Source organism: Triturus cristatus, chromosome 4_1, assembly GCF_964204655.1.
Source record: "Triturus cristatus chromosome 4_1, aTriCri1.1, whole genome shotgun sequence".
Classification (NCBI taxonomy): Eukaryota; Metazoa; Chordata; class Amphibia; order Caudata; family Salamandridae; genus Triturus; species Triturus cristatus.
The window spans coordinates 262,519,860-262,547,181 of record NC_140585.1 but is presented as its reverse complement, the minus strand read 5'-3'; the positions used below and the strand labels follow the sequence as shown (position 1 = coordinate 262,547,181).

The 27,322-nt window shown below is 51.2% G+C and overlaps 1 protein-coding gene across 1 annotated transcript in view; it reads left to right on the top strand.

The window, feature by feature from the left end:
• The window catches only part of PTN (pleiotrophin), a 336,604-nt gene that overhangs the window by 62,209 nt on the left and 247,073 nt on the right, over positions 1–27,322 (top strand). The gene's annotated exons all lie outside the window — the stretch shown is intronic.

Below are 27,322 nucleotides of genomic sequence, written 5' to 3'. Positions count from 1 at the left end.
AAAACCAGAAACAGGAGAAGGTAACTTCTATGGCTGATCTGTGTGTGCGACCGGAGAACCTGGGCTGCAATCCTGGATTCTACTTTAATCAAATTTGTGATCCTGAGCAAACAAAGTTACATTGCTGCATCTGATTGTTCAGCACAAAATTTGGGGGCACGGCAAGTAATTTTATCTCAGAGTTAGCTCTTTGTGATAAATACCATTCAAGGGTACCTTAAAGACTGTAATGTTGCCCTATAGAGATTCATACATTTGACCATATCAATGGATTCTAAGAATATAACCTGGGCTTGTGGGATGCTTAGTAAAGTCGTCAAAAAAGTAATTCTCAAATCTTTCTAAATGTATGTTTTGGGTCTATGATATCCAATGAATGCAGTTACCTAATAGATTTTACCAAGTTGGAACACGTGTCAAAATGTATATGTTGTAACAAAGTAAGTACTTTGACACATGTTTTCATGTCATCTGTGCATGATTTACATGATGGGTCTTTCGAGGGTTCAGTAGTGCTGCGACTTTTAGAGCCGAGCCAGAATCCTGGCTCTACTCTCTCTAGGAAGTTGGTGCCCACCCATAGTTGGCAACAAAGTATGTGACCAGGGCTTCTTAGCTTCCAGGAGCCTCTGTTACAGGCGCGACACCTTCAGCCAGTACCGATTTTGAGCCAAGAGCACTTTCTATGCTACGTTTTTTAAGCCTATTACATAATGTGAAAATCAAAGCTAGACTATGGGAACGCTCCAGGTATTGGTCTGCCAGGATCACAGCTCTTTTGCCTGCAGCAGGTACAGTTTGTTGCAATCCAGCTGACCTTGGATTAATAGTAGGGACCATGCCACCCCCTTCCGGAGGTTCATTTGCAGCTTCCATAAAAGCTTCAGTGCATGAAAGTCCTTACACTAGGGAAGGTGTTGGATTTTAAATCCAACACCTTGTGCCCCCCAACGCAAGTCGTTGTTTGGTCTTGCGTTGTAACGGTATGCGAAATAACAACGCGGTCGTTGTAATGACCGCGTTGTCATGGCATGCGTTGTTACGTATGCGTGGTAAACGCTGTTTACCCATTCGGTTGGATGCGGTACGGTCTGTGGTGCACACTTTACCAATTAAAAAACACACAATACAAGTTCCAGAATGAAATGTGCAGCTGCATACATTTTCCAGAACTGGCTAAATGTGTCTTACTTAACATGGGGGGGCTCCTGGCAAAGTGGGGTATAATACTGGTTTTGCAAGTGAAAGAACCAGTAATAGGTTAGACTAGATCACTCGCTAAAATCTTAGAAGTTTTGTTTGTTATTTGAAATCAAAGATTATTCAGTCAAAAGAGAAAGAGCGCTGCGGAGATTCCCTTTTGAAATGCAGATGTTTGCACCAAATTCATCAATCCCAAACACAGATCAACAAGAGCAATTGATCCTGGTATGTCACTGACATCATTTATCACGCAGGCCCTTTTCCCCTTTTTTTTTGGTACCTTAGCAATTATATACACACCCACATCTATCTGTCTGTCTGTCTGTCTGTCTGTCTGTCTGTCTGTCTGTCTGTCTGTATATATTTATATCTATATTCACTTAAAAAACCATAGGTTTCACACATGTTATAGTTAGCTGGACATTTCACTCGTGAAAAACCATTGAAATTCCCCCGTTATAGTTTGTGCAGGCAACTATAACTCACGCGACCGCAATCCTCTGCTGATGACGTCAGATATTACATCACTGTATTTAGACACTTATTTACCCATGTCGTCTTCCATTAATTTTTAGCTATACATATATTACAATTTTTTTTTTTTCAGAAAGACACATATGTCATCAGTGATGTAATATCTGACGTCATCAGCAGAGGATTGCGGTCGCGTGAGTTATAGTTGCCTGCACTAACTATAACGGGGGAATTTCAATGGTTTTTCACGAGTGAAATGTCCAGCTAACTATAACATGTGTGAAACCTATGGTTTTTTAAGTGAATTTGCAAGGTTTTTTAAATGCTAATTCCTAACTATAACGTGTGTGAAACCTATGTTTTTTTCAGTGAATTTGTATGGTTTTTTAAATGCTAAGTTATGTATTTATTTATTTATTTTTTTATAGTTTTTCACCGTGCGCGTACCGTACGCGCACGTTACGCAGTTCGCGGAATTTTTCCGTTTCTACCGTACGCGCACGCTACGCGTACCCCGCGATTTTTTGTAAAAAAATTAAGATATTTTGGCCCTTGGGGGTCCTTCTGGGACCCCCTGGTAAAGGCTAGGGGGTCAGGAACTGTCCACCCTGCCCCCTTTTCACGTTCTCCACCTTTGTTTTTCACCCCCTCAGACTGCGAGAGACAAAATGGTGGCCGACACTTCCTGGTTTCGACCGATTCGAATGTTTACTAAGATCTAACAACCAATCAGAATCGCGCTTGCGCACGGCAGCGTGCGCGTACCGTACATTTTACCGTACGCGCACGGTGCGCGCTTCTAGATATATATATTGATTTAAATGCTATTTTCTCAGGAAATACTGAACAGATTTACACCAGACCTGCAAAAGGCACATCCCTGACCTGAGGACTACCTCTCTGCCAAATTTCAAGTAATTCTGTTCAGCCGTTCGGGCTGTAGCTTGGACTAAAGGTCCTATGGAAAAATGCATGGGGAAAACGCGTTTTGGGACCCCCCTTTTTCTCAGCCCCCGCTTGACGAATCCCCCCGAGACTTTCAGGGAAGGAGCGGAGCGAAGCACCCCACCTATTTTGAAAATTTCGCGAGGATTCGTCAATCGGCGCCAAAGTTATTCCAAATAGAATGTTGCGGATTTCCTATGGAAACACGGTCCTAACTATAACTATCTACTGGCGACCGCCAGTAGATAATATAGCTATATATATATATATATATATATATATATATATATATATATATTTAATCTAGCCATTAAATGTTTTTGTTAAACAACGAGCCTTGGAGTGCGAGTATTCCTTTACTGGATCAAGTACTGTGGAGTTTTCGACAATCTATATATATATATATATATATATATATCTATCTATATATATATCCACTCAAGATACACTCCTGTCTGAGAGCGTAGCCCTTTGAGGGGTGGCACAGCGCCGGTGGAGTAAGCCGGTAATAATTTCTGACAAAAAACGGAGTTCCAACTGTGCTCTTAGGTCGTAAGAAAAGACACCACACAGCTCCAAGGACACTTCAAAGGGGGTTTATTAACTTCATAAACCCAACGTGACGCGTTTCACCCTCCTGGGGCTTGCTCACACACCGTTATGCTCCCAGACCAACGTTTCAATGCATTGCCAGTAACATCGTGGACATCGAAAGAGGACTATCACATTTTGTCTTTCTGCGCCATATTGGAAAGGTGAAATTGCATCAGATAGTGATATTAAGTGTGCACCATTTGAGAACGGTATGGGTCAACGTACAGAGTGGCAAACATTTTTTAGGGGTCAACACATTGTTATACACATACAATTGTCTGTTGGCAATATCTATCATTGTTAACATTAAACATTAAACATCATAACTGGCCACCGCTTGATCAGCTTGTGCATGTTTAGATGTAAAACGGAGACAGAAACGGGGACACATGCCATGCGCAACAGCTTGCCCGTGTATTTAGTCTTTTGCGACCTGGCCTCCAGTGGCATACTCCCGTAGTGGGTGCAGTCTCTGTTGGGGATAGTGTTAATGACCAAATAACAATGGGAGAAATACCGGCTACCACACTATGCTGGGAGCTAGCTAGGGCCGCTGGGGAGGCCTCGATGGATGGGGTCCCCGAGGACCAAGAAGGTTTTCGGAGAGAGTCTGCGCAACACCCCTTCCCTTTTACATAAGGTACGGCCCGTAGGATGGGGTTCCCGGTGCCTTTGAAAGGTCAGAGTCAGAGTGGGGTCCGCGTGGCCCCCTCCACTTTTTTAAAATTTACCCCTGGGGATGGGGTCGCCTGGGCCCAATGAGGTTCGGTGAAGGGGCCCTGTAGCTCAGGGACCTGGGCTAAACACCATCCTCCCTTTTTTAATGGAATTCGGCCCCACACTGGGGTTCCTGGGCCTATTAAGGCTTAGGGAGGGGGGGGGGATTCATGCCCCCTACCCTTAATATATATGTTTTGGCCTTGGGGGAAGGGGCCTCCAGGGCCTGAAGGCCAACCTTATAGCATATGGTTGACAGCCTGCGGAGGGGTTGGCCAGAGAGTCCAGACCCTGTGGCCAACCTCCTGCTGTGCACAGCCTAAGGCTGTGTGCAGTGTGGTTACCTCTGGGTGGGTTGGCCACAGGCCAGGCACAGCCAACATCCCCCTGTTATGGGATGATGGACGGAGCACTGCTAGGCCAGGTCTTCCTGTTACCCCAAAACCAGTCCAAGGATGCTTGTTTCTGGTTCAGGGAAGCCTTGGCTTGGTAGTTCTGGCTGGACTGTTCCCATGAGGCACGGGGTCAAGACTGATTTGCATATAGCTGGGTCTGAACTGAGGTGGCGAAGTGAGCTAAAGAATGATGATGGATTTAACCCAGGTCTGTAACTGGGAGTGAGTGTTTGAAACGTTTCAGCACTCCGTCCATCATCTCCTTGTGTTTGCAGTAACTATAACTGGTGAATTTCTGTTGTTTTTAGGTTTGAAAATGTTACGTTGTTTCTGAACATTTCCACCAACTATAACGTCAGTGAATATATAAAGGTATATGTTCGCATAAATACAGTCAGGAGAAAATACCAGAAATAATCCAGAAGTTGTAATTCCATCAATACATCATTGTCACAGCATACACCGGGCAATCAGTTGTATATTTATACATGTATATGGGGCTGCTTTTATTAAGACGTTAGAGGTAAGCAGGTTTAGTGTCAGGGGTGTTGCAGCATCCTCTATATAAAGGAGCTGCTCTCCACCTAACACTTATGAACTTCCCAGGGTTCCATACTTCCTTAAATTACTATAGCTTGTGCACAGTTTCAGATGGTGATGTCATCAATGATGTCATCAAACATGTCCCAAGTGTTGTATTATGGGAAGTAATTAGCAGTACATGATTGAGTGCGCGAGTTATAGTTACTTTACATCACGAGGTATAGTTTCTTGTGATAACTATAACTGGTGAATTTCAGTGTTTTTTCATTTAAAATTTCACCTAACTATAACGGCACTTTAGCCTTTGTTGCATGAGTTTGGCTGCAGGACCTGGCCTGTGGCCAGGTCATGCATCCAAACTAAGCAACCAATCACAATCAGTGCAAGGTTGGGGGCCAAGTGTGCAAGGGACCCATGCACTCGCAGAGTGTGCCCACAGGGGACCCCGCATTGCCAACCACAAGGAGGCTCCACACTCCACCTAAAGAGCATAGAGCTCCAGCCAGGAGTGCATTTGAAAAATATGGTAAGCTCTTCTTGTGTCAACGAATTAATGACACAGGAGACTTACAGTTGCTGGGGTGCTGCTGCAACACCTACAGCCCCCACAACCTTAATGAAATATTTGGTGGTGCCGCTACCTCTTTTAGGGGCGCCACCAGCAGTAAAGTATATTTAAAAAAAATGCCCTTGGGTATAATGGGGCTCTGCTTGCTGGAGCAGTGAATAGTGAATGAGCGGCTCACCCGGGACACCCACATGTTTTATGGGTTTTTTTTGTTTGAGGGGTGGCAGGGGCAGCTCTAGGGCTTTTGTTGGTGGGAGCCCTGGTGCCTACCCAGGGCACCCACAATGTTTGGGATGCTGGGAGCCACGGGAAAAGTCAGACGGAACCCATGGCCCTGGCAGGGTCTCCAGCAACCATTGTGGGTGAGCCAGACAATTTGTTTAATTTTTAGACCTGATCCAGTCGGAGATGTTCGTTGTGGCGTTCCAGAAGTTGGTTCTGAAGTTGGCAGGATCTTCCCTGAGAGAGAGGATGAGTTGGGTGTCGTCTGCGTAGGATATGATGTTGAGTCCATGGTTGTATACGATGCCGGCCAGCGGGGTCATGTAGGCATTTAACAAGGTGGGCCTGAGGAAGGAGTCTTGGGGACGCCGCAGATGATGCTCTTGGGCTTGGAGGTGAAGGGTGGTAGGCAGATTGTGAGTGTGCATCCTGTGAGGAAGGAGGTGATCCATTTGAGGGCGTTTTCCTGGACACAGATGTGGTGGAGTCTTTTGATGATGGTGTGGTGGGATATTGTGTCGAATGCTGGGGGGATCAGGACTGCTGTGTCACCTCTGTCGAGGAGGGTTCTGATGTCATTGGTTACAGAGATCAGGGCGGTCTCAGTGCTGTGGTTGTCGCAAAAGCCAGATTGGGAGTTGTTTAGTAGGTTGCTTCCTTCCAGGTGTTCAGTGAGCTGGTGGTTGATGGCTTTTTTTTAGTACCTTGGTGTGGAAAGGGAGCAGCAAGATGGGGTGGTAATTCTTAAGGTGGCCATGGTCGACGGAGGGCTTCTTTGGACGGGTTTGACCTCTGCGTGTTTTAATGCTTCTGGGACAGTGGCTGTGGTGATGGATGCGTGGAGGATGTCGCTTAGTGCCCTGCTGATTGCTTTGTGTCCCAGGTTGAAGACGTGGTGGGGACAGGGGTCAGCCAGCGCTCCGGAGTAAATGGAAGTCATAATGGCTGTGGTTTTCAGAGTCGTGAGCGGCTTCCATGTGGTGAGCAGGTGGTGGTGAGTGGTGTCAGTTGGCGTCAAGAGGTGGCCGATGTCAGTGGGTCGAAGTTGCAATAGATGTCTGCTATCTTGTTGCAGAAGTAGTCTGTCAGACTGTCACAGAGAGCTTGGGAATGGAGGATCATGTTCTCGTGGCTGATGAGCAGGCAAACTCTCTGATCATGCTGAAGAGCTCCTTGGTGTGTTTTTTTTTATTGTTTTTATTCGTCAACAAACACATATATTGCCGGCCCCTGTAACCCAGATGTATCGGCCCAAGCAACACACTGATCATGACATTGACAGTTTTATCATAATAGGATACTCGGAATGCATTTCAGATGAAAGCCAACTTCCCCAACTCTCCCCCCTCCAGCCTCCCAACTCCCTCCCCCAGACCGCACCATATTGTACCCAACCAACGACAGCATGTATTGAGCATAAGCCGGACCGATCCATTCCCAATCCCTGTGTGTACTCCCCCTTCTGGGGGAAACTAGATGCGCCCCTCCTCCCGCTCCTCTGGGACTGGCTCCAGGGGGAAACCCCTATAGTCTGCCCACCTCTTCCATATCTTATAGTGTTTACGGGGGCACCCCCTAGCTGCAAAGATAGGGAGCTCCAGGCCCATATTGAAGTCCAAGCCCCTCTTCCACACATTCAGCGAGGGGGCAGTCGGCGCTTTCCATGCCCTGGCGATATCCCTCTTGGCCAGTGTGAGACCCAGCAACAATAGATGCCGCTTGTATATGGTACCACCAATATCCTCCATGATGTGCAGGAGTGTCAGCTTGGGGTCCGCGGGAAGATCCCAACCCAACACCTCGGATAGACAAGCCAACACCCCTCTCCAAAACCGAGACAATGACCCACAAAGCCACATGGGGTGAAAGAAGGAACCCTCCTCCCGACTACAGCGGAGACACTCCGGAGAGGCGATCAATCCCGCCCGCCACAGCCTCCGCCGGGTAAAGTAAGCCCTATGCAGATATTTAAATTGTATAAGACGGAGTCGGATAGCTATGGCTGCTCCCCGTGGCGAGGCCAGTGCATCTGTCCAATCCGTCTCATCGAGGGGCCCAACTTCGTCCTCCCATTTCCCTTTGAGCTGCTGGAGCGACGGGGCGCTGTGGATAACAAGCGATCGATATATCTTGGAGATTTTCTTGTCATGTAGGTCTCCCATAAAAAGCTTCGCTTCCACTGGGCTCAAGTCAGCTATGGAGTCTAACCCCACCAGGCTGGGGGAGAATGCGTGGCGAAATTGTAGATATCAATAGAACTGCGTCCGGGGCATGCTGAACTCCTGTTGAAGGTCCTGGAAGGACTTCAGAACACACCCACGCACCACATCACCTATGATGGAGATGCCAATCCGATCCCACCCCTCAAAGCCTGACAGGGCTGCCAACTGCGGTAGTCGCCCATTGTGCCACAGTGGGGTCTCCCGCGTGAGCACGCCCCACCACCCAATGCGCGTCAGCGCCTGATGTGTGGTTGGTTTTTGCTTTGATGCAGATTGTTAGGGTGTCCTTCTTCGCTTCTTTTCTGGCGGATGTGGTATTTGCCCCAGGCTGCTTTGAAGGTTGTGAGGTCTGTGGGATTCCTGTTGGAGCGAAATCACCTTTCCAGACACTTGCATTCACGTTTGGTGGAACGAAGTTCAGGGGTGAACCAGCTGGTGTGTTTGCTGGGTCTGCTGGTGCTGGATGGTTTCCAAGGGGCAACTGATTCGGCGCAGTTGCAGATACAGTCAGAAAAAGTCTGGGCGGCCAGTTCCAGGTTGGTGGAGGTGTTGGGCCTGGTGGTTTTGAGGGTGGTTGTCCACTGGGCCTCTGTGACTTTGTTATACCTGTGGGTGGAGGGCTTGGGGGGACTGGGTGGTGGTATCCGGACACCTGGGAGGGTGAAGTGGGCGATGCTGATGTTTTTCCACATTAGTGGAGTGACATGGCTGAACTTGACTCTGTCGCTGGCTGTGAAGATGGGGTCCAGTGTGTGTCCTGGGTTGGGCATGGGGACGGTGATGTGACTAACTGCGTGAGGCCAATGTTGCGCATGCTTTCCAGGAGGATGGTGGAGTTGGTGTCTTTTGGGTCATTGAGGTGAAAGTTGAGGTCGCCGAGGAAGATGTAGTGCTTGGATTTGACTGCTAGAGGGGAGATTAATTTGGAGATGGCATTGCAGAATCCGGAGCGGGGACCTGGGGTTCTGTAGGCCTGGGTTCCTCTGATGGTAGTCTTTGCTGCGGTTTGCATTTGGAAGTAGAAGTGTTCCATGAGTGATGTGGTGTCGTCTTTGGTGGTGGTGCATTGGAGAGGTTCCTTGTGAATGATGGCGGTGCCTCCTCTATGCTTGGTAGTTCTCTTCCTTCCACTTGTTGTATGTACTCCATAATTTTCTAAAATTCCTATTTTCCTCCTTTTTTTTTTCTCAGGCCATGCTTGACGGATCACCTGAAAACTTTCCATTTACAAACTAGTCAAAAAGTATCATTTGTTTTGGAACGTTTGTGTTGTGGGAATTCGTCAAAAGGCATCGAAGTTATTAGCAACCCAAAAACGGTATTTCCTAATATAGTCACAAATCCTCCAAAAGCTGAGTCTAAACCCTGGAGAAGGCAGCACATTCAGAAATGTGGAGATCTCCAAACACACATGTAGTTTTGTGTGTATAGGTCGCTATGGCACTGCACTGCATAGCTTTCAGTAATCTGCGGGTGACTTTCCGAACACGACTGAGTTTTCCAGAATGGAGCATGAGTCCTTTTTTGAAGTTGTGAAAATGCGCTATCAGCAGTGTAAATGGGTGTGTTTCTATGTTAGTTGAATGTGCTGTCAGCTACGATTGATTGTGGATCAACGTTCTTTGTGTTACATGTCCAAAGGCGGACATGAACCCTGACATCGAAACCTGGAACAAGAATTTCCCTCAGTGTTCTCACTGGTTGGTCCTTTTGTTGGGCTGGCAACAGGAACATTGTCCTACTAGTTACTATTACTGATTCTGCAATGATCCACCCACTGTGCCCATCTCCCAGATTTCATGGTTCAACACACATTGCATTTGAAAGAATGGGAGAACCACCTACAACAAAGCATAATCAGGGCTGGGTCCTCTCAGGATCAGTGACACTCCAGGTGCCATCTCATGAGCAATGTGCGCATGGGCGAAGATTAGAGTGCGCCTCTCCATTTGCACTGGTGTAGCTGTGTTTCTGCCATTCATACTTCAAAACATTAGTTGATGCCTCTGGACACCTTCGTAATTATCTTAGATGCACATACTTCATTTCAATCAGTTAGTGGATGTAATAGGGTGTTGTATGTATTTGATGTCAAAACAAGCATTAGTAAATGCAATAGGTCTGTTAAGGCATTGTTAAGTTGGTGTGAAGGACATTAATTTTTTTATTATAAACCATTGGCACAAAAATAATAAGGAGAAAAAAAGATTCCACTGCCTAAATGTGGCTGCCAGATGCTTTGAATAAACATTTTAAATTAATCACTTTATATAATTTTAGTAGAGCAGTACACGAGCTTCCTAGCAGCCAAGTGTTCTTGGAAAAGGTACAGAAATCCTTTTATGTTTTAATTCTCATTAATGGAAAATATGGCTCTTATTGTCATGAAGAAACGCCGCTACTGGCTTTTGGAATAGCGTAACCTGAAGACACAGTTTAAACATGGAGGGATGACAAAACGAAATATAAAAAGGCTACACAATTGAAAGAAAAAAGCATTGGCAAAGTAAAGTATTGGCACACCAAGCCAGGTCCTAAAATGCATCCTTTGTAGGAGGGTGTGCACATGTGATATTGCAATTCGCCGCCACTCACAGTGCTGTAGAACTAATGGCTGCAGCGGGCGAACCTGCACCATGCCATAGTGGGCAGAACCTAAATGTGAAGAACAGTTGAACAGACCAATGGATGAAAAGGGCTGATTTAAAGCATCCCCATGGGTATAGGGCGCTCGACCTCGGACCTGGGGGAACTGGGTTCGAGTCTCGGTAATGACGCTAAGCATCCTGTGATCACTTCATCTCCCCGTGCCTAACAAAAACAATGTGTGTCCTCATGTAACGTAACTGGTGCTATGTAAAGCGCTCTGATACCTGATTGGATTCGGGTCAAGTTCGCGCTATATAAAAACTCTTGAAAAAAAAAATATGTGTGCATTTTATATTTTTTCTAAGTTATTATTATTTGAGGCTGGCGTGGCACTTACACCAGGCCTAAAAATGTATTAAGAATTTCTTAGACCCAACTTTGTTAAATATGCACCGACTGATGAAAACTTTAACATGTCATCGTCGCTAGATACAAATAAAGGCAAGTGCACAACCTGATGAACAGGTGTAAACACGACAGACATGCGGTTGCAGGAGGGCACACGAAGCTGATCACACCAATGTTTTCACAGGCGAAAGCTGCTCGCCCCAGGCGCTTTGTGCCAGGCTGCCCCAGGCGCTCTGTGCCAGGCTGCCCAGTCCCTCACTGGCCCTTCGCCGCGCTCCTAATGAAAGGGCCTCATTCATAAACCGCTTCCGAGTAAATCAAACATCCATCCCTCCCTGGCGCACATTCCTCTGGCCACCCCCGGTTGGGGAGGGGGCAGGAGATAGAAAAGTAAGCATGGAGGAGGGGGCTGGAGTTCTGTGCGGGCAGGGCAGCAGCAATGTCAAAGGTTACGGGAGGACGCCCTCCTGAAAAGGCGTAATGGAGGTGAAGTCTCAGATGGCTCTCGAGGGAGGGCGCCCACTGGAGCGCCGCCAAATCACTAATCCTGTGAGGAAGTGCTTCCTCAGACCGTATTGAGGAAGGAGAAAAGGGATGAAAATAGCGCCTTTCATGGGCAGTCACTCATTCAGTGATCTGGCCCCGAGGCCCCGCGCCCACCCTTCTGAGCGGGCGCCATGCTATTCAACCCCTCGTTAACAATGTGCCCTCAGAAGCTGTGCAGAGCGCCACCGGAGCTGGGAATAGAAGCTGTGCAGAGCGCCTCTGGAGCTGGGAATAGAAGCTTTGCAGAGCGCCACCGGAGCTGGGAATAGAAGCTGTGCAGAGCGCCTCTGGAGCTGGGAATAGAAGCTGTGCAGAGCGCCTCTGGAGCTGGGAGTAGAAACTGTGCACAGCGCCTATGGAGCTGGGAATAGAAGCTCTGCATAGCGCCTCTGGAGCTGGGAATAGATGCTGTGTAGAGCACCACCGGAGCTGGGCATAGAAGCTGTACAGATAGCACCAGCAGGAGGCAACACTCCCCACCCCCCACAATAGCATACATGTTCTACGCATAAATAAAACACACTACACAAATTTTGTTTGGGTAAAAAACTGCTGCAGGTTTATTACATACACCGTTATGTAATATGGTGGGTTATTACGGGCGATCCAAGGGCAGGCAACCATCTGGGCCGCCTGCCCGCCTGATGAGCCAAGCAGCACCGGGGCGAACCCCATCTGTGCTGCCCCTTCGGTGATCCTCTTCCCGGATCACGGTCCCTTATTACTCACGCCCCTTTCAGGGTGGAGCGTAGCAAGGCAAGCCCCCGGTTCTTCAGGCCCACAACCGCCCGAAGGACTAACGGGGCGCCGACACGGTTTTCCAGGAACCTCCCATGAGGCTCCTGGGCTCTGGCACCCCCTATGGGGCTGTGCAGAGGTACCTTTCGGTACCCATTTGCTTCCATATCGCCCTGTTACTCCGCCTGCAACGAAAAAGAACAACATTACAACATTCTATGTCTCTCCCGCTGCTTCCACGCCGGGTAAGCGGTAGGGTGGAAGACGGCGTGTCCAGGGCGCAAAAGAGGAGGGACAGAGGATGGGGGAGGCCTATATACCCCCTGGTCCTCGCGCCCCGGAAGTGACGCGCCCTGCGCGCCGCAGCCCCTGGCTGCCCGAGTAGGGGGACTCCTCCCCGAGGGGGCCCCTTACTTAGAAGAAGGGGGGTGGGCTAGTGCCTTGCTGGCACTAGAGGCCCGCCCTTCTAGGGCACCCTGCGGGCGCCAGGGCAGCCGCATAGCACCAGCAGGAGGCAACACTCCCCACCCCCCACAATAGCATGCATGTTCTACGCATAAATAAAACACACCACACAAATTTTGTTTGGGTAAAAAACTGCTGCAGGTTTATTACATACACCGTTATGTAATATGGAGGGTTATCTTACGGGCGATCCAAGGGCAGGCAACCATCTGAGCCGCCTGCCCGCCTGATGAGCCAAGCAGCACCGGGGCGAACCCCATCTGTGCTGCCCCTTCGCTGATCCTCTTCCCAGATCACGGTCTATTACTCACGCCCCTTTCAGGGCGGAGCGTAGCAAGGCAAGCCCCCGGTTGTTCAGGCCTACAACTGCCCGAAGGACTAACGGGGCGCCGACACGGTTTTCCAGGAACCTTCCATGAGACTCCTGGGCTCTGGCACCCCCTATGGTGCCGCGCAGAGGTTCCCTTCGGTACCCATTTGCTTCTAGATCGCCCTGTAACTCCGCCACAGCTCTGGAGGTGGCCACCGTCGCCGCCAGAGCCCCCCACCAAAATAGCTATAGTCTTGCCCGCTAACTCTCCTGTCTAGAGCCTCCTACAAATCTAGATGACAGGGAACATCCCTACTGGTTATTGATGCCCCATCATATCCCAATGGCCATAGACGTTAGCTTGGATCAGCTAGTGTCTGATGAAACAAAAACGCCCTTTATGCCTGTGAAGTTGTGCCAAGCACTATACACCTCACGCCGCAAAGTTCCACTGTGTCACATGACTCAGCCCCGTCCCACTCAGGGCGGGACAGTTTCAGACACCCTGGCTCACGATGCCCCACCTATTTGCTGGTCACACTGGCTGCCGCCCTTCTAGCACCGTGTGTGACTGGACACAAGTTTCTCCCATCTCTGGGACAACAGCTCACTTGTTAGGAGACCGTTCCTACCCCCGCTTGCCAACTAGGCTATTAGGGCGAGAAGGATTATACTTAACCTTGGCACCGTCCCTTTACTTGCTAAATCAATGCACACAGGGATGTCCCTAACAGGCGTATGAACACTGAGCACGGCTGAACCGCAGCACTTGCCCTGCATCCCATATTCTTTATGGGAATTTCGACCGCTCAGCTCCCTCTGGTGAAGCCCCCTAGGCATACCCGCTTAGAGAATCTGTCTGATTCGATACAGGGCGCACTATCTGTAATCTAGTGCCTAACATTTGATGTGGGAGATGCCACACACCGCCTAGGTCATGGGAACCTAAAGGAGCACACCATTTCCCCCCGGGCGTACCTCTAAATGAGACTGGCACCACCCAGCTGTAACGCCAGAGACACACCTCTTAAACCTCTTTACTGGTTATGCCACTTGGCACCCTTCTGGTTGCAGCTTTGAGTATTTGTAAAGCGCACCTGCCCCCGGGGCACGATGTCGCTGACTAGCCAGTGTACGTTACCCACTCGCTGATACTTATCTAATGCTAACTGCCCTTAATTGAATTGAAGGGTTGCTGGATGCTACCCAAGGACTGAAGACTTACTGCTCCAACCCAGTTTGACCCCAGAACTAGGGAACAACCCCAGTAGTGACCATGCCTTTCCTGGTACATCTACCCCAGAGCTTGACTATCAATGTGTTAGGGACCCCGGTCCCAAAAGAAGCCCCTTCTATTGTCTGGTTCTAGCCCGCAGAAGGGGGGGCAGACAAGTCTGTGGAACCAGAGGGGAAAGTTAAGTGCAAATACCTGCCCTTTTCCTGAATTTTGGGACTCCAAAAGGTCGAAGATACCCTGTCGCCCTTTGGCACTAACGCAGTGTTTACCAAACTTTTCCGCGCCACAGCACACTTGTTAGCTGACAACTACCACCACCCAAAAACCAAAGGAAATGATGGACGGAGTGTTGAACATTGCAAGCACTCACCCCCAGTCAACTGATCTGGGTTTAATCCATCACCGTTCTTTAGCCCACTCTGCCACCCCAGATCAGACATGCCCATATGCAAATCAGTCTGACCCTGTGCCTCATGGGAACAGTCCAGCCCGAACTGCCAAGCCATGTCTTCCCTGGACCGGAAACAAGCTTCCTAGGACCGGTTTCTGGCATTTCAGCCGTCTTCAGCCAGGCTTGCTTGAATCAGGTGGCAAAGTGAGCAAGGGACTCACGTCTGAGCATACCCTGCCAACTTATGGCGAACAAAGCAAAAACCAAAGGAAATGATGGACGGAGTGTTGAACATTGCAAGCACTCACCCCCAGTCAACTGATCTGGGTTTAATCCATCACCGTTCTTTAGCCCATTCTGCCACCCCAGTTCAGACATGGCCATATGCAAATCAGTCTGATCCTGTGCCTCATGGGAACAGTCCAGCCCGAACTGCCAAGCCATGTCTTCCCTGGACCGGAAACAAGCTTCCTAGGACCGGTTTCTGGCATTTCAGCCGTCTTCAGCCAGGCTTGCTTGAATCAGGTGGCAAAGTGAGCAAGGGACTCAAGTCTGAGCATACCCTGCCAACTTATGGCGAACAAAGCAAAAACCAAAGGAAATGATGGACGGAGTGTTGAAACTACCACCACCCGCCTGCTGCCTTTGTTAAAGCGCGGGTGAATATGTCTTAACTGAAGCTACCTGATACCGGCCCTTGGCTGCAGGGGAATGCCCACCCAGTGTACATGGTACCTGATTCTATATGGTGCCCGCAGGTGTTCCCCATGAAGACCCTCGTAGCCAATTGCACAATGCAGTCTCAGTATTTCGCAGTGCCTCTCTATGGGTTTAAATTTCCTGAGTAAGTGTAAAATTATACTTTCCCACCATTGGGCTGGTAACCGGTAGCACAGGCAGACTGTTATTTTTCGGCTTCTGACATTGCCACCGTATATATCTTACAAAACCACAGTACCTACTAAACGCCAGTACCCTTGGCTTTAACAATGCTTGTTAGTTGTATAAGATAACTGAAGCCACCATTCTGGCTTCCCTGCGTAGCATATTGAAAATGCATCCATTCTGAACTGGTGGGACTGTCCCCCTAATGTGTTGAAAATTCATTAAACATCTCCCTTCGATGAATAGCAAGCTCTACTACAAATGGGACCATTACACTAATCAACTTCCGCAACCGCCAGACAGGTCACCTGCACGTAATCCATGTGCCGAAAGCGGAAAGCGGGAGCCCTTTGGAAACGGAATAGTGGCGCACAATCCCCGCGTTGGAGCCAAAATAGACCTCGTTGTACTGCGAAAGAGGCACATGCGGAGACAAAATAACTATTCTTTGCAAAACAGAGCCTGTCCGTATCTTTTGTCTATATTGGGACAAAGGATGAACCATGATGATATCACTGATCAAGTCTGTGATGTCATATACGCTGCCACTGGCATATTTCTCATAATTCGCCATAATGACTGACACTGCACTCTCATCCTGGACTTTGTGTGATCTTGGCCCACTTTAGTGTGAGCAGAGCCCCGTGAAGGATACTTGGCTTCTAGTCCGATAATCCACAAGTGTTAGGTGAGAAAGATGAAACCAAACTTGACGAGCCCCGGCCAAAACCGACAACCATTTTACCATTGTCATCAGTAGCACATCCATCAATAAGACATTGATACGGGCCGCATGCATAACTCCTGGTGGCCAAAGGACCTTGTTGGCCAAGCAGTGAAATCTTCGCTCAATGCAATGATACGAAACAGACTTCTCCTGGCGCACGCCACCCAGGCGCCGGACAGGACACAGAGGTTTACACCGAAAATCCCAAATCAAAAGTAAAGGCACCACAAACCCAACCCCCTGCGCAAGTCACTCACCAAGACACCGCTGAAGGGTCCACCCCTGAACAACGCCTTCAATGAATAGCAAGCTCAACCGCAAATGGGACCAATACAGTAAGCAACACCACCAATCAACGCAAATCCACCATACCCCCCTGTAAAACAGGTACGTGTGTGTGAAACCCAGCCATAGCCAGACGAAACCATAGAAGCAGTTATACGGGGCATTGTAGAGACGTAACCGATACTAGACAACCTGTCCCTTCTATCTGAAACTTGATAATCATTAACAGAATGCCAAGTGACTTAAAAGGAGGCATATCAACTGTAAGAGCTCCCCGTGGTGCAAAGGCTCTTGCTATAAGGGCAACCTCAAATAAGGTGCTTTCTTTACCTGCCTTCGCATAATCTGCGGTCATGTGACCTTGGCTGGTGGCGTGCTATACCTGAACCTAAGAAAAATGAAAACTCTGTAACTGCAGCCATGAAAGCTACTTAAATGAAGACCATTAAACCGAGGCAACTCCTCAGGAGTTTATACTCGCAAAGCTGAAGTCTTGAGACAATCAACACCTTTAGGGGTACCAGAGCATGTTGAAAGTGATCCCTTAATAGCCTTCTTGAATGCTTTAAACCTCTGATGCATAAGGATGCTTAGACCACCTTTGGAAATGCCCACATTCATGAATTGTCCCTTGATTATCTGTTAGCCCCCCACTGGTTAGCCAACTCCATGTGCTTGCAAAGAACACAGTCCCTTATCAAATTGGCACCAACCAAGAATTAGTGTCTTTACATTCTTCTCCCTGTGAGAGCCAAACTGACATCGATGGTCACACTACCGACCCACAGCGCTCCGATTACCAACCCCGGTATGCCTACCTGCAAAGTTTCACCATGCGCTGCTTGGGCAATGTGTTCAACACTTACATCACTAAAAGGTTTCTTTTTGATCAAAACATAACCTCCTATATGCTAAGTGGCAGGGTCACCTATTATTTCCAGTAATAATAGTGAGCTGCTGCTGTGATCGTGTTGAAAACACATCACCATCCCTGAATATTGTATGCAAACTCATTTAGAAATTGGAAGAGTGTGTCCGTGCACTGTCAGTAACTTTCCCAAATTGGGCAGAAAAGAGCTGGACTGTATCAGATTCAACGCTGTTCCAAAAGGGGGCCCCAAAATAAGTTTCTACCAAGGGCAGCTGCTAATACTATGGCACGTGCTGTTGTGCACGAGTAGGCACTCCTGACCTCAGACCTTCAACATGCCGTGCTAAACGCGCCAGAGCCCCCCACGCATCCTGAAGAAGGCTGTGCATTGCCAACAGAGAGAAGGTGTTAATCAATCAATGTGCCCCCCGGCACCATCAGGCACGTCTGTGGTTCCCCCGCCGACCATCAACATTTGCTGTGATACGATAACTAAACATCAAAAGTCCCTCGGAGGCAGTAACCGCAAAACCTTCTCTCTTTCGTAACGAGGGTAAAGGGTATGGCTAACCCGTACAAGCAAAATTCTTTGCATCGCAGTTGTGTCGCCCGACTAGTATGTTGCTGTTTCTGCCCTTGCATTCCAGGATATGATAAAGCAGAAACATCATACCTGCACATGTCAGGGGTCTTGGCTTTGTCACAGGTTGTAGGTTGCCTAAGGTAAATAAGCAGCACTGTGGATTGTCATATCAGTGCAACTATGAGTGACATTTGAAGACATATGACTTTTTGTTTTTTGCGAGCAAAATCAGGTAGTTAAGATGAGGGAGACATATCGATATCAGCAATTACACAAACATGGCTAATAGTAACCCCGCAGATGGCGCCACTTGCCACACCCCGACTCGTGGACCCCACCCATGAGCCAACACATGCAAACGAAAGGACAAACCGGCTAAAAATTGCTCCTTTACGTGGCACCTGTGCATTACAAGTAAAGCATCCTAGCTTCAATCACGTACCCAACCTGTGTTACCTAAAGGAGAAACCACCCCTTCCCAACCTACCCATATACTTTCATCCATATGGCTGTGGAACTGAACCTATATGGGTAACCTACAGCACCCCAAGGCCCTGATATGAGTAGAAGTTACGGTGATCATCAAGGGAAACTACTGTTTCCTGAATTCTCTCTACCAACGTATCTCTCCTAGTGTCTAGTGACCAAGCCATCTTTGCCCTTGCCTCAGCATTAAAGGCAGAAACACATTCGAACCAATGGAAACTTACATATTCAAGCCAACCTGAAACTTCCACTTTCAAAAGTTAGCATTAAGGGAGGAAGGAGCGAGCGCACTACAGGATCCCAATGCCCTACTACCTGAAATACACTGTGAGCAGAAAAAAGTGTGTATAAAAACACCCCTGCACAGTGCTGGGATACGATAACTAAACGTCAAAAGCCCCTCGGTGGCAGTAACCGCAAAGCCTACTCTCCTCTGTACGAGGGATAAGGGGGGTGGCTGACCCGTACCAGCAAAGTTCTTTGCATAGCATGGTGTGTCGCCCGACTGGTATGTTGCTGTTTCTGCACCTGCCTTCCAGGTATATGATACAGCAAGAACATCATACCAGCAACATGTCAGGGTGCTTGGCTTAGTACAGGCTGCTGCTCCTGAGTTTCAAACAGAGAAGGGAAATCCACTGACTGGCCATACAATGACTAAATACGACATCATAATTAAGCATGTGAGCGCTGAAAAGATTCCCAGACAGCAGGGAGGTAGCCAGTTCCCATCGTCCTCACTAGAAGGCATTGGTTCTAATTCCGGCTCCCCACATATCGTGATCTTAGGCAGGAAAAGTTAACCAGTGAGGATATCAGCTTCCTTATGCGCGAAAGCAGGGAGTGCTGGTGAACAGGCTCATCTTTGGATATTAGTCACAATGTTAACAGGGTATGTTTAAAACGTTAGAGGGTTTTTCCCTTTTAATATGACCCAATTATGGTTTCTTGATATTCGTGATTGCGCAACACATACATTTACTGGAGACCCACAACCCGCGACGACCTATGCACCAATCATCCGCCACCCCGGTCCTCCCAGAGGCAGCGTGAGCTCTCCCTCCCTCAGGCCACTGCATCGGGGCCTGGGTGCCGCACCCCCGCCCTCGTCCATCGTGGCGGGAACAAGCAGACCACTGGAGCGCTACACCTGAGCAGCAGCTGCGCCAAACGTCGACCCGGGGAGATCCAGCAACCCGCACCAGGAACCCTAGCAATCCGTGCCAGCCTGCACCACCAACCCACATGGCGGCGCAATTGGTGGCACCAAACCACCAGCGAGACCCCCCCCGCAATGGCCCACTGTGGCACCCGCAGCTGCATCCGGTGGACTCGGGGGTGCCAATGGACTGCCCGACGGCACTGCACCACTCCCAGGGTCGGCCGCTACCGCCGCCACCCAGAGCCGAAACCGGCCACACGCGCCCCCCCCTACCATGGGGAGGCGGCGGACACCACAAATTGACCCCAAAGACGCGGCGATGAGCCCTCCCTCGACATTGGCAACAAAGGCGCAAAACCAGCCCCGCATGTCCTCCCCTGTGAAGGTAGTGAAACAACACTCCCACGGGCCCCCACTCGAGCCGGGGCCCGAGCACCACCGCTGCTCTCCTCCACTGCAGCGGAGCAGGCAAACAAGCAAGCATTGCAAGCGGGACACAACAACCGCTGCCCTACCTTCGCAACTCGGCCCAAGCACCCATTGGGCCCCCCGGGCACTCGCCGCCCCCGTGGCTGCCGGGGAGGAGAAGGGGGGTGACGGGTGCGGCACCGCAGGCAATAGCATGCACCGCAAGGCCCCCGGGCGGACAAGATGCCCCCCCGGACCCACAAGCAAAAACACAGCCCCGCGGCCTCCAGAACCTCCGCTGAGGGGAGGGTTGGCATGTCTGGAGAAGCGCCTACTGTCTGAGGGAACAAAGGGTGTCGCACGCAGCGCTGTTCCCCAGCCCCACCGTGGCTTGAACATAAAACCCCGGACAGGCACCGGCAACGCCCCTTGCGGTGCATGTACACACGCGACGCTCCCCCACTTCGTATCAGATGGATATCGCCATAGTAGACTGAAGAGGGGACCGAGGCCCCTGCCAGCCATGCGGCTCCCACTTTCACATAAAGCAGCCAGCACAGTGAAGCGAAGCGTTTCCCCCAGGGATCGAACAGCCAGCTCAGGCCTGCAGTCCTAATTATTATCCCGCGTTCACCTGCGCCTCCACTAGCCAGAACGAATGCGCCGACTAACATTGCAGAGCCCGCCTGCACCCCGTGCTGTCCAATTTGGGCAGTGGGCGAGCCTCTAAGCCAAGATTGCCTTATACACCCTTAATCCATAACGGCAGCGTTGCCCCCTACCTGCAGGCCCCCAACCCAGGCGATGGCCTGGTGGTCGCACTAAAGTCCAAAAGGAGGGGGTGGGGGCTAGCTAGGACTCTCCGCACGAAGAGCTCCCGGATCCGAACAAGGGACCGACCCGAAGTTGTGTCCAGGCGGTGTGTGCCGCGCCCGCATCTCCCCGCCTGGGCCCCGGCACCGCCTGTATGCAGCGCAGGCAAAAGCTGCATAGCTGTGGGGCAGTGGACACTCTACTCTCCCGCCCGGGGACCCACTATGATGGGGGGGATGACTTGGTGACTTACCCTCACACATGTGCTCCTGCGCTGTTCCCGACGCGAATCCCCCAGGACGGCGTGTTCGTAAAACGACCCACACGACGGCGTGTCCAGGGCACAAAAGAGGAGGGACAGAGGGTGGGGGAGGCCTATATACCCCCTCCCCCCCTGTTCCTCGTGCCCCAGAAGTGACGCGCCCTACGCGCCGCAGTCCCTGGCTGCCCGAGTAGGGGGACTCCTCCCTGAGGGGTCCCCTTACTTAGAAGAAGGGGGGTGGGCTGGTGTCTTGCTGGCACTAGAGGTCCGCCCTTCTAGGGCACCCAGCGGGCGCCAGGGCAGCCGCAGTGCATCTGGAGCAGGAATAGAAACTGTGCAGAGCGCCTCTGGAGCTGGGAATAGAAACTGTGCACAGCGCCTCTGGAGCTGGGAATAGAAGCTCTGAATAGCGCCTCTGGAGCTGGGAATAGAAACTGTGCACAGCTCCAGAATAGGAGCTCTGCTGAGCGCCTCTGGAGCTGGGAATAGAAACTGTGGAGAGCGCCTCTAGAGCGAGAATAGAAGCTGTGCAGAGCGGCTCTGGAGCTGGGAATAGAAACTGTGCACAGCTCCAGAATAGGAGCTCTGCAGAGCGCCTCTGGAGCTGGGAATAGAAACTGTGGAGAGCGCCTCTAGAGCGGGAATAGAAGCTGTGCAGAGCGCCTCCGGAGCTGGGAATAGAAGCTGTGCAGAGTGCTTCTGGAGCAGGAATAGAAACTGTGCAGAGCGCATCTGGAGCTGGGAATACAAGCTGTGCAGAGCGCCTCTGGAGCTGGGAATAGAAACTGTGCAGAGAGCATCGGGAGCTGGGAATAGAAATTGTGCAGAGGTGCTCTGAAGCTGGGAATAGAAACTGTGCAGAGCGCATCTGGAGCTGGGAATAGAAACTGCAGAGGTGCTCTGAAGCTGGGAATAGAAACTGTGCAGAGCGCATCTGGAGCTGGGAATAGAAGCTGTGCAGAACGCCTCTGGAGCGGGAATAGAAGCTGTGCAGAGCGCCTCTGGAGCGGGAATAGAAGCTGTGCAGAGCGCCTCTGGTGCAGGAATAGAAACTGTGCAGAGCACCTGAGGAGCTGGGAATAGAAACAGAGCAGAGCACCTCTGGAGCTGGGAATAGAAACTGTGCAGAGCACCTGAGGAGCTGGGAATAGAAACAGAGCAGAGCGCCTCTGGAGCGGGAATAGAAGCTGTGCAGAGCGCCTCTGGAGCTGGGAATAGAAACTGTGCACAGCTCCTCTGGTGCTGGGAATAGGACCTCTGCAGAGCGCCTCTGGAGCTGGGAATAGAAGCTGTGCAGAGTGCCTATGGAGCGGGAATAAAAGCTGTGCAGAGCGCCTCTGGAGCTGGGAATAGAAACTGTGCAGAGGGCCTCTGGATCTGGGAATAGAAACTGTGCAGAGCGCCTCTGGAGCTGGGAATAGAAGCTGTGCAGAGTGCTTCTGGAGCAGGAATAGAAACTGTGCAGAGCACATCTGGAGCTGAGAATACAAGTTGTGCAGAGCGCCTCTGGAGCTGGGAATAGAAACTGTGCAGAGCGCATCTGGAGCTGGGAATAGAAACTGTGCAGAGGTGCTCTGAAGCTGGGCATAGAAACTGTGCAGAGCACATCTGGAGCTGGGAATAGAAACTGTGCAGAGGTGCCCTGAAGCTGGGAATAGAAACTATGCAGAGTGCATCTGGAGCTAGGAATAGAAGCTGTGCAGAACGCCTCTAGAGCGGGAATAGAAAATGTGCAGAGCGCCTCTGGAGCGGGAATAGAAGCTGTGCAGAGCGCCTTTGGAGCTGGGAATAGACACTGTGCAAAGACCCTCTAGAGCAGGAATAGAAACTGTGCAGAGCGCCTCTGGTGCAGGAATAGAAACTGCAGAGCGCCTCTGGAGCTGGGAATAGAAACTGTGCAGAGCGCCTCTGGAGCTGGGAATGGGAGCTGTGCAGAGCGCCTCTGGGGCTGGGAATAGAAGCTGTGCAGAGCGCCTGTGGGGCTGGAAATAGAAACTGTGCAGAGCGCCTCTGGAGCGGGAATAGAAGCTCTGCAGAGTGCCTCTGGAGCGGGAATAGAAGCTGTGCAGAGCGCCTGTGGAGCTGGGAATAGAAACTGTGCAGAGACCCTCTGGAGCGGGAATAGAAACTGTGCATAGCACCTCTGGAGCTGGGAATGGGTGCTGTGCAAAGCGCCTCTGGAGCGGGAATAGAAGCTGTGCAGAGAGCCTCTGGAGCGGGAATAGAAACTGTGCAGAGCGCCTGTGGAGCTGGGAATATAAACTGTGCAGAGACCCTCTGGAGCAGGAATAGAAACTGCACAGTGCCTGTGGAACTGTGAATAGGAACTGTACAGAGCGCCTCTGGAGCTGGGAATAGAAACTGTGCAGAGCGCCTCTGGAGGTGGGTGTAGGACCTGTGCAGAGCGCCTCTGGAGCTGGAAATAGAAGCTGTGCAGAGCACCTCTGGAGCTGGGAATAAAAACTGTGCAGAGCGCCTCTGGAGCGGGAATAGAAGCTGTGCAGAGCGCCTGTGGAGCTGGGAATAGAAACTGTGCAGAGACCCTCTGGAGCGGGAATAGAAACTGTGCAGAGCGCCTCTGGAGCTGGGAATAGAAACTGTGCAGGGCGCCACTGGAGCTGGGAAAAGAAACTGTTCAGAACGCCTCTGCAGCTGGGAATAGAAATTGTGCAGAGCGCCTCTGCAGCTGGGAATAGAAACTGTGCAGAGGACCTCTGGAGCTGGGAATAGAAACTGTGCAGAGAGTCTCTGGAGCGGAGCATAGAAACTGTGCAGAGCGCCTCTGGAGCCGGGAATAGAAACTGTGAAGAGGGCCTCTGGAGCTGGGAATAGAAACTATACGGAGTGCCTCTGCAGCCGGGGATAGAAACTGTGCAGAGAGTCTCTGGAGCGGAGAATAGAAACTGTGCAGAGCGCCTCTGGAGCTGGGAATAGAAACTGTGCAGAGCGCCTCTGGAGCTGGGAATGGGAGCTGTGCAGAGCGCCTCTGGGGCTGGGAATAGAAGCTGTGCAGAGCGCCTGTGGGGCTGGAAATAGAAACTGTGCAGAGCGCCTCTGGAGCGGGAATAGAAGCTGTGCAGAGCGCCTGTGGAGCTGGGAATAGAAACTGTGCAGAGACCCTCTGGAGCGGGAATAGAAACTGTGCATAGCACCTCTGGAGCTGGGAATGGGTGCTGTGCAAAGCGCCTCTGGAGCGGGAATAGAAGCTGTGCAGAGAGCCTCTGGAGCGGGAATAGAAACTGTGCAGAGCGCCTGTGGAGCTGGGAATATAAACTGTGCAGAGACCCTCTGGAGCAGGAATAGAAACTGCACAGTGCCTGTGGAACTGTGAATAGGAACTGTACAGAGCGCCTCTGGAGCTGGGAATAGAAACTGTGCAGAGCGCCTCTGGAGGTGGGTGTAGGACCTGTGCAGAGCGCCTCTGGAGCTGGAAATAGAAGCTGTGCAGAGCACCTCTGGAGCTGGGAATAAAAACTGTGCAGAGCGCCTCTGGAGCGGGAATAGAAGCTGTGCAGAGCGCCTGTGGAGCTGGGAATAGAAACTGTGCAGAGACCCTCTGGAGCGGGAATAGAAACTGTGCAGAGCGCCTCTGGAGCTGGGAATAGAAACTGTGCAGGGCGCCACTGGAGCTGGGAAAAGAAACTGTTCAGAACGCCTCTGCAGCTGGGAATAGAAATTGTGCAGAGCGCCTCTGCAGCTGGGAATAGAAACTGTGCAGAGGACCTCTGGAGCTGGGAATAGAAACTGTGCAGAGAGTCTCTGGAGCGGAGCATAGAAACTGTGCAGAGCGCCTCTGGAGCCGGGAATAGAAACTGTGAAGAGGGCCTCTGGAGCTGGGAATAGAAACTATACGGAGTGCTTCTGCAGCCGGGGATAGAAACTGTGCAGAGAGTCTCTGGAGCGGAGAATAGAAACTGTGCAGAGCGCCTCTGGAGCCGGGAATAGAAATTATGCAGAGCGCCTCTGGAGCTGGGAATAGAAACTGCGCAGAGGGCCTCTGGATCTGGGAATAGAAACTTTGCAGAGCGCCACTGGAGCTGGGAACAGAAACTGCGCAGAGTGCCTCTGCAGCCGGGGATAGAAACTGTGCAGAGCGCCTCTGGAGCCGGGAATAGAAACTGTGCAGAGGGCCTCTGGAGCCGGGAATAGAAACTGTGCAGAGGGCCTCTGGAGCCGGGAATACAAACTGTGCAGAGCGCCTCTGGAGCCGGGTATAGAAACTGCGCAGAGGGCCTCTGGATCTGGGAATAGAAACTTCGCAGAGCGCCACTGGAGCTGGGAATAGAAACTGCGCAGAGTGCCTCTGCAGCCGGGGATAGAAACTGTGCAGAGTGCCTCTGGAGCCGGGAATAGAAACTGTGCAGAGGGCCTCTGGAGCCGGGAACAGAAACTGTGCAGAGCGCCTCTGGAGCCGGGAATAGAAACTGTGCAGAGGGCCTCTGGAGCCGGGAATACAAACTGTGCAGAGCGCCTCTGGAGCCGGGAATAGAAACTGCGCAGAGGGCCTCTGGATCTGGGAATAGAAACTTTGCAGAGCGCCACTGGAGCTGGGAATAGAAACTGCGCAGAGTGCCTCTGCAGCCGGGGATAGAAACTGTGCAGAGCGCCTCTGGAGCCGGGAATAGAAACTGTGCAGAGGGCCTCTGGAGCCGGGAACAGAAACTGTGCAGAGCGCCTCTGGAGCCGGGAATAGAAACTGTGCAGAGCGCCTCTGGAGCTGGGAATAGAAACTCTGCAGAGCTCCTCTAGAGCTGTGAATGGAAAGTGTGCAGAGCGCCTCTGGAGCCGGGAATAGAAACTGCGCAGAGGGCCTCTGGATCTGGGAATAGAAACTTTGCAGAGCGCCACTGGAGCTGGGAATAGAAACTGCGCAGAGTGCCTCGGCAGCTGGGGATAGAAACTGTGCAGAGCGCCTCTGGAGCCGGGAATAGAAACTGTGCAGAGGGCCTCTGGAGCCGGGAACAGAAACTGTGCAGAGCGCCTCTGGAGCCGGGAATAGAAACTGTGCAGAGCGCCTCTGGAGCTGGGAATAGAAACTCTGCAGAGCTCCTCTAGAGCTGTGAATGGAAAGTGTGCAGAGCGCCTCTGGAGCCGGGAATAGAAACTGCGCAGAGGGCCTCTGGATCTGGGAATAGAAACTTTGCAGAGCGCCACTGGAGCTGGGAATAGAAACTGCGCAGAGTGCCTCTGCAGCCGGGGATAGAAACTGTGCAGCGGGCCTCTGGAGACGGGAACAGAAACTGTGCAGAGCGCCTCTGGAGCCGGGAATAGAAACTGTGCAGAGGGCCTCTGGAGCTGGGAATAGAAACTTTGCAGAGCGCCTCTGGAGCGGGAATAGAAACTGTGCAGAGCGCCTCTGGAGCCGGGAATAGAAACTGTGCAGAGCGCCTGTGGAGCTGGGAATAGAAACTGCGCAGAGCGCCTCTGGAGCTGGGAATAGAAACTGCGCAGAGGGCCTCTGGATCTGGGAATAGAAACTTTGCAGAGCGCCACTGAAGCTGGGAATAGAAACTTTGCAGAGCGCCACTGGAGCTGGGAATAGAAACTGCGCAGAGTGCCTCTGCAGCCGGGGATAGAAACGGTGCAGAGGGCCTCTGGAGCCAGGAACAGAAACTGTGGAGAGCGCCTCTGGAGCCGGGAATAGAAACTGTGCAGAGCGCCTCTGGAGCTGGGAATAGAAACTGCGCAGAGCGCCTCTGGAGCCGGGAATAGAAACTGTGCAGAGCGCCTCTGGAGCTGGGAATAGAAACTCTGCAGAGCTCCTCTAGAGCTGTGAATGGAAAGTGTGCAGAGCGCCTCTGGAGCCGGGAATAGAAACTGCGCAGAGGGCCTCTGGATCTGGGAATAGAAACTTTGCAGAGCGCCACTGGAGCTGGGAATAGAAACTGCGCAGAGTGCCTCTGCAGCCGGGGATAGAAACTGTGCAGCGGGCCTCTGGAGCCGGGAACAGAAACTGTGCAGAGCGCCTCTGGAGCCAGGAATAGAAACTGTGCAGAGGGCCTCTGGAGCTGGGAATAGAAACTTTGCAGAGCGCCTCTGGAGCGGGAATAGAAACTGTGCAGAGCGCCTCTGGAGCCGGGAATAGAAACTGTGCAGAGCGCCTGTGGAGCTGGGAATAGAAACTGCGCAGAGCGCCTCTGGAGCTGGGAATAGAAACTGCGCAGAGGGCCTCTGGATCTGGGAATAGAAACTTTGCAGAGCGCCACTGAAGCTGGGAATAGAAACTTTGCAGAGCGCCACTGGAGCTGGGAATAGAAACTGCGCAGAGTGCCT